The 8,350-nt window shown below is 32.3% G+C and overlaps 1 pseudogene; it reads left to right on the top strand.

The window, feature by feature from the left end:
* The first annotated feature begins 5,315 nt into the window (after positions 1–5,315).
* Positions 5,316–5,414, top strand: LOC143673130 (U6 spliceosomal RNA; annotated as a pseudogene).
* Positions 5,415–8,350: the final 2,936 nt, after the last annotated feature.

Below are 8,350 nucleotides of genomic sequence, written 5' to 3' on the forward strand. Positions count from 1 at the left end.
TAAAGCACCAGAGAAAACACAGCCATCAAAGATGTTCATACAGCTCTACTAAACAAAATAAATAGGATGGCTAATGAACTAAAGGAGATTAGGAAGACAGTAGAAGAGCATAAAGAGGAATTTGAAAGAATAAATAGAAAAATAGCAGAGATCACAGAGATTAAAGATGGTGTAGACCAAATAAAAAATATACTAGAAACACACAACAGCAGATTTGAAGAAGCAGAAGAAAGAATATGTGAACTAGGGGACAGGACAAATGATTTTGAACATGCAAAAAAGCAAATGGCAGCAAAAAAGGAAAAATTTGTTTTGGATCTCAGGTAAATGATCTACAAAACAAAAGCACACAACTATAAGAATCACTGGCGTCCCAGAAGAAGAGAAGAGAAGAGTTAATTGTTGGGAGGATTAGTTGAATATATAGTGGGGGAAAGCTTCCCAACCCTCATAAAGGATATAAACATTCAAGTCAAAGAAACTCAATAAATTCCAAATAGAATAAATCCAAATAGGTCTTCCCCAAGATGCATAATAAGCAGTCTGTTAAATATTGACGAGAAACAGAAAACCCTGAAAGCAGCAAGAGGAAAAACAATGTACTATATAAAATGGAAATAATATTAAACTGGGTTCAGACTACTCAACTGGCACTCAGGAGGTGAGCAGGCAGTGGTATGATATATTTAAGATCCTGAAAGAGAAAGACTTCTAGCCAAGAATTCTATACCCAGCCAAACTGTCCTTCAAAATTGAGGGAGAAATTAAGATTTTTTTCACAGACAAAGAAGTCCTGAAAGAATTTGTCAACAAGAGACTGGCCCTAGAAGAAATACTAAAAGGAGTTCTGCCCACTGGAAAAAAATAAAACAGGGGAGGGAAGTCTGAAGAGGGCACAGAATTGAAGAATACTGGTAAGAATAACTTAAAGGATAAAAAGTGGAAGAGGGAAAGCAATATACATATATATGTATATATATAAATGTCTGACATATAAAATAAAAAGATAAGTTGGTGGATTCAAGAAATGCCCTTTTCAGTAATAACTTTGAATATTTGTGGGCTAAATTTACCAATTAAAAGACACAGATTGGCAGAATGGATTCAGCAATGTTATCCAGCTTTATGTTGCTTATAAGAGACTCATGTTAGACACAAGAATACAATTAGATTGAAAGTGAAAAGATGGAAAAAGATATTCCATGCAAGTTGTAGCTAAAAGAAAACAAGAGTAGCTAAACTAATATCAGACAAAATAGACTAAATGTAAAGACATCATAAGAGACAAAGAAGGACACTGTATATGAATAGAAAGGAAAATTCATCAAGAAGAAATAACAATCATAAATGTTTATGTTCTCAATCAATAAGCTCCAAAGTACATGAGACAGACATTGGCAAAACTGAAGGGAGCAATAGATGTTTCAATGATAATAGTAGGAGACTTTGACACAACCCTTTCCTCTATAGATAGGACAACAGACAGAAGATCAACAAGGAAATAGAGAAGTTAAAAACTTGATAAGTGAATTAGACCTAACAGACATATATAGGTCATTGCACCACAAAGCACAAAGATATGCATTCTTCTCTAAGGCTTGTGGAACATTCTCCATGATAGATCATATGCTGGGACACAAAACATGTCTTTATAAATTTAAAAACATTGAAATTATTCAAAACACATTCTCTGATCACAATGAAATGTAGCTAGATATCAATAATTACCAATGACGAAGAACATTCACAAATATATGGAGACTATATAACATAATCTTAAACAATCAGTGAGCCAAAAAAGAAATTGATAAAGAAATCAGTAGCTATCTGGAGATGAATGAAAACAAGAATGCAACATACCAGAATTTAAAGGAAGTGGTAAAGCCTGTGCTGAGAAGGAAATTTATTGCCCTAAATGCCAATATTAAAAAATCAAGAAAGAAAAAAAACTTTAAAAAATTAAAAATTAAAAAATTATAAAAAGCAAAAATCAAGGACTTATCTGTTACCTGGAGGAACTTGGTAAAAGTTCAGCAAGCAAACCCCAAAGCAAATGGAAGAAGAGAAACAAATATTGAAAGAGATTTAACTGAATAGGAGAATAAAAGAACAATAAAGAGAATTAATAAAACACTAGTTGGCCCTTTGAGAAAATCAATAAAATTGATCAGCCATTAGCAAGACTGGCAAAGAGAAAAAGAGGGAAGATGAAAGTAAACAAAATCAGAAATGATAAGAGGTGCATTACCACAGACCCAGAAGAAACACACAAATCAGCTACACTGACTCAGGAAGAAATAGAAGATCTCAACAAACCAATCACAAGTAAAGATATTCAATCAGTTATCAAAAATCTACCTACAAAGAAAAGCCCAGGGTCCGATGGCTTCATGGGGGAATTTTATCAAACATTCCAAAAAGAACTAAGACCAATCCTGCTCAAACTTTTCCAAAAAACTGAGAAAAAAGGAACACTACCTAAGTAATTCTAGGAACTTAATAACATCTTAATGCCAAAAATGGGTAAAGATGCAATGAAAAAGCAAAACAACAGGCCAATCTCCCTAATGAACATAAATGCAAAAATTCTCAACAAAATTTTAACAAAATGAACCCAACAACACATTAAAATAATTAATTATACATCACGAGAATGTGGGGTTTATACCAAGAATGCAAGGATTGTTCAACACAAGAAATCAATTGGTGAAATACAGCACAATAACAAATTGAAAAGGAAATATCACATGATCATCTTGATTGATGTTGAAAAAGCATTCAACAAAATTCAACATCTTTTTCTGACAAAAACAGTTCAAAAGATAGAAATCAAGAGTAACTTCCCCAATATGATAAATTACATATATGAAAAACCAATAGCCAGCATCATACTTAGTGGAGAGAAACTGAAAGTTTTTCCTGTAAGATAAGAAATGAGACAAGGATGCCCTCTGTCAAAACTATTATTCAACATTGCACTAGAAGTTCTAGCTAGAGCAATTGGCAGGACAAAGAAATAAAAAGCATCCAAATTGGAAAAGAAGAAGGGAAACTTTATTTGCAGATGTCATAATACTATACTTGCAAAATCCTGAGAAATCTAAAACAAAGCTACTTGAGTTAGTAAACAAATTCAGCAAGGTGGTGGGATATAAAATTAATATTCAAAAATCAGTAATGTTTCTATGCACAATGACCTAACTGAGGAATTGATTAAGGAAAAATTCCATTCAAAATAGCAAGCAAAAGAATCAAGTACTTAGGAATGAACTTAATTAGGGATGTAAGAACTTGCACACAGAAAACTACATAATATTGTTAAAAGGAATCAAAGAAGATCTAAATAGGTGGAAAGACATTCCCTGCTCATGGATAAGAAAACTAAATACAGTTAAAATGTCAATTATATCATATTCATCTACAAATTCAATGCAGTAGCAATTTTCATTTTCATCTGGAATGAGTAGAGCCATATCTCCATCTAATCAGAGGTCACACCCATCATTGGGCATGTCATATAGCTGTGGAGGTAATCTAATCAAATTTTCTCCCCTACAGTATTGAATTGGAATTAAAAGAAACAGCTGCCCCACAATATAGGACAGATTCAACTTGGCACCACCACACTAATAAAAACTCACACGTATAGAATCAAAATTCAAATTTAGAATATTCTAAACAATATCAGGTCCAGATGGCTTGATTGGATGCTACCAAGCATTTAGGGAAAAACAAGTGACCAATTCTCTACAAACTTTTCCAGAAAACTGGAAAGGATGGTATATTTCTCTACATGTAAACACAAGAGACAGATTTGTGAAAAACACGTTATGGGGAATTGGTTCACAATTTTTAAGGGGACAAGCACAAGGTTGTTTATTAAAGCTGCACATTGGAGTGGTGTGGGTTGTAGCTGAGAGTTGGAGACAAAATAATGTCTGCTCTTAATGAACAGATAGGTCAAATTTGTTGCATGTATATTATGGAACATAATGCAGACATAATGACAAGTGTTTCAGAATGTGGATACATTAAAATAATTAAAGAGTTTTAAAATGTAACAATAATATTTATGGCACAATAACACATAAGCATGGTAAAATATATACATAAAAATCTTAAATTTTATAAGGATATTTTGATAATACAAGCTATAAACCAAACACAGTAGAATATGTGTTAAATTGGGAAAGAAGAATTGTGATAGGGACTGGGCAAAATGGAAAACATGAAATACTGGAATGTAAAAAAGGAAATATAATAAAAAGGAAGTCAAAAATAGACATGGTGGCCACTTGCTATGAAATGAGAAGTAGGAATAATGAATTTCCATCATGAGGTAAAAAAGGAAGAAAATAAAGGGCAATACAAATGCAAAATTCACAACCATTTTTAGCTTTTGCTCTCTTCTCTGGACTCAATAGTATTAGCAATGAGACATAGAAAGTTGTGGTGATTTGAAGTACTCAGTCCATGGGGAATCTGTTAGTGCAGCATAATTTGTAATCAGTAGCCTACACATTCTGCTCAGCACCCTATTTTGTCTAAATAAATCAATTTTTCTATTCCAGTTGGTATACCAATTAACATAATTTTTTTGAAGTCAGTAGTAGGAGCTCCCAAGTGTAAATATATGTTCCCCTATGAATTAGCATACTTTTTTTCACAAGGCTAACTCTTCTCCAAACTACTCCATATTTGCACGCAATATATTTTTATTAGGATCCACCTTGATTGTATTGATTTAATCATCCTCCTTGAAATAAACAAAGGGAGATAATCCCATGATTTGGACTTAACAGTATACCAAGTTAGAGTGAAGTATGATATGTAGCAATTTAAATGGTTGTCTTGTCTTCTGAATATAATTGTCCCATATTTCTCCCTTAATATCAATGCACATTTTGTAGTTAGTTGTGTTTGTTTTAGCATTCAAAGGATTTTATTTTTGTGGAGCTTTGAATGAAAGAGAGCAAATGATAAAGGGATACAGTATATTAATAATGTCATGTCAGAATAAATACTACAGCAATTTTTATACAATGACTTTTTAAATGATAAAATTATTTAATGGAGCTTCTGAGAGTAAGAAATTTAAATTTTTCTTATATCTTTTGCTTGCACATTTTTCCAAAAATTATCACCACTAAATATTTATGACATAACAGAAGGTGAAATGTAATAATAGCTGGATTTAGCAAAATTTTGGGTCTAAATATAACCTTATATTCTATTTTACAAACAAGCTTGTTTTTTTCTTTTCTTCAAACTTCAAATGAATAACAAAAAAAGAACCAAATGTACTGGCATGGTAACTGCTTTGACAGCATATATACTAAAATTGGAATCATATAGAGATTACATGGTCTCTGTGCAAGGAAAACATGCAAATTTATAAAATGTACCATATTTTTATTCCAAAAGTGCCTTGAAAGAATTATATACTAGGGTGAAGTGCTATTTATTCCAAGTATGCACGGTTGGTTCAACATAAGAATATCAATTCATGTAATATACCACACTAACAAAATGAAGGAAAGGAAAACTACATAATTCTCTCCATTAGGACAGAAAAGGCATTTGGCAAAATTTGGCATTTTTTTTTATTAAAAAGAGCTTCAAAAGGCAGGAATTGAAGAAACCACCTCAATATGACAGGAGTATATTTGAATAACTCACTGCTAACATTGTATTCAATGTTGAAACACTGAACACTTTCCTTCTAAGATCTGGAATAAAATAGAGATGACCACTTTCACCACTACATTCCATATTGTGATGTTAGCTCTAGCCAGAGCTAGTGGGGAAGAAAAAGAAATAAAAGACATCTCATTAGAAAAGAATAGGCACAACTTTCTTTATTTGATATTGACATGATCTTATTATAAAGTACCTAACAGTCTTCAATCTTTATTACCTAAGCTAATGAATGAGTTCTACAAATTGGCAGGATACAAGATCAATACTCCCAAATTAGAAGTGTTACTATATACTAATGGTGAGCAATATGAGGAGGAAATCAAGAAATAAATTCCATTTACAGTAGAAATAAAAGGAATTAAATATCTAGGAACATCAAATATCTGGCAATAAATTTAAGCAAGGATGTAAAGGAAAACCACAAAACTTTGATAAAAGATATGAAAGAGAGTTTTAAATAAATGAAATGACATTTCAGGATCATGGATTGGAAGTCTAAATATTGTCAAGATGTTAGCTTTACCCAAATAATTTACAGAGCCAATGCAATCCCAATCTAAATCACAACAGACTACTTTTTAGTAATGGGAAAGCAAATCATCAAATTTATTTTGAATGTGTGCTGATTTGAGAGGATTATATACTCTCAAAAAGTCATGTTTTAATCCTGATTCAATCCTGTGGGAGCAGCCATTTATTTAAACCCTATTCAATAATGTAGGTTGGAATCTTGGTTAGGTTATCTTCATGAAGATATGACTCACCCAATGTGAGTATTAAACTTGATTAGATGGTGATGTGTCTCCATCAATTCCAGGTGGAACTTGATTACTTTACTGGAATCCTTTAAAAGAGGAAGCATTTTGGAAAAAGCTTCAGAATGAAAGGAGAACAACAGAGCAGAATCACAAGAATGATGAAAGCCCACAGAGCCAGAGACCTATGGAGACAAAGAAGGAAACTGCCCTGAGAAGAGCTTCACAAAACAAGAACCCTGGAGAGGAAGCTAGCAGGTGTTTCCATGTTCACCATGTGCCTTTCCAGTTGAGAGAGAAACCCTGGACTTCACTGGCATTTCTTGAGTGAAGGTAACCTACTATTGGTGCCTTAATTTGGACATTTTTATAAACTTGTTTTAATTTGGACATTTCCAAAGCCTTAGAAATGTAAACTATCAACTTTCAAACTCCCCTTTTTAAAAGTCATTCTGTTTTTGGTATATTGCATTCTGGCTGATAGCAAGCTATAACAGAAAGATAAAGGATCTCAAATAGTCAAAACCATATTGAAAAAGGAGAACAAACATGGAGGATCCATATTTCCTGACTAAAACTTATTACAAGGCTACAGTGATGAAAACATGATATTGACACAAGGACAGTGTCAGTGAAAGTGAATTAACAGTTCAGAAATAATCCCTCACATCTGTGGCCAAATTAGTTTTCGACAAAGTTTTCAAATCACTCAAATGGGAAAGAATAGTCATTTCTATAAATGGTGCTGAAAGAACTGGATATCCATATGGAAAACAATGAAGGGAGATTCCTATTTCACACAATAAACAAATATTAGTAAGAAAGGATCAAAGACATAAACATAAGAAAAAGGACTACAAAAATCCTAAGAGAAAATCTAGAGAAATATCTTAAGGTTTTTATGTTAGGCAATGGGTTTTTAGACTTTACACCCAAAATACAAGTAACAACAACAACAAAAATAGATAAATATGACCTTAAAAACTTTCACATCAAAGAACTTAATAATGAAAGTGAAAGAACATTCTCAGGTGGGGAAATATTTGGAAACCACATCCAGAATATTAAAAAAAAAATCCTACAAGTCAAGTATAAAAAGATGAAGAATTCAATTTAAAAATATTCAAAATAACTTGAATAAAGATTTCTCCACAGAGTATATACAAATGTATAAAAATCATATAAAATCTTCAATATCATTAGCTATTAGAGAAGTGCAAATCAAAATCACAATAAGATAACTTTTCACAATTATTAGAATGGTTATATTAAAAAACAGAAAAATTGGAGTGGATGTTGAAACTAGGAACACACATTCATTGCTTGTGGGAGTGAAAAAGTACACAGCTGCTGTTGAAGACAGTATGACAGCTCCTCAGAAAAATAAGTGTAGAATTTCAATATGACCCAGCAATTCTATTACTAAGTTTATACCCAGAGGGATTGAAAGCAAGGACTTGTTCAGATGTTTGTACAACAGTTATCATACTGATATTATTCAAAATTGCTAAAAGATGGAAGCAATCCAAATGTTCATCAACCAATAAGTGGATAAACAAAATGTGGTATATACATGCAATGGGATATTATTCAGTATTAAAAGTATTGGTGATCTAATTCATGCATGTCAACAAGGATGAGCCTTGAAGACAGCATGTTGAGTGAAATGTCAGACACAAAATGAAAATTTTGTATGATCTCACTGATAGGAAATAATTAGAATAAGCAAATTCATAAGTTCAGGATGTAGAATATAGGTTACTAGGGGCTAAGTTTGGGGTTTGGAATGAGGAATTCTAACATTATACAGACTTTCTATTTTGGTTAATTGTACAGTTTTGGTAATGGATGCTCATGATGGTAGCATATCATTGTTTATGTAATGAACAGCACTG

The sequence above is a fragment of the Tamandua tetradactyla genome, unplaced genomic scaffold, assembly GCF_023851605.1.
Source record: "Tamandua tetradactyla isolate mTamTet1 unplaced genomic scaffold, mTamTet1.pri scaffold_133_ctg1, whole genome shotgun sequence".
NCBI classification, from domain to species: domain Eukaryota; kingdom Metazoa; phylum Chordata; class Mammalia; order Pilosa; family Myrmecophagidae; genus Tamandua; species Tamandua tetradactyla.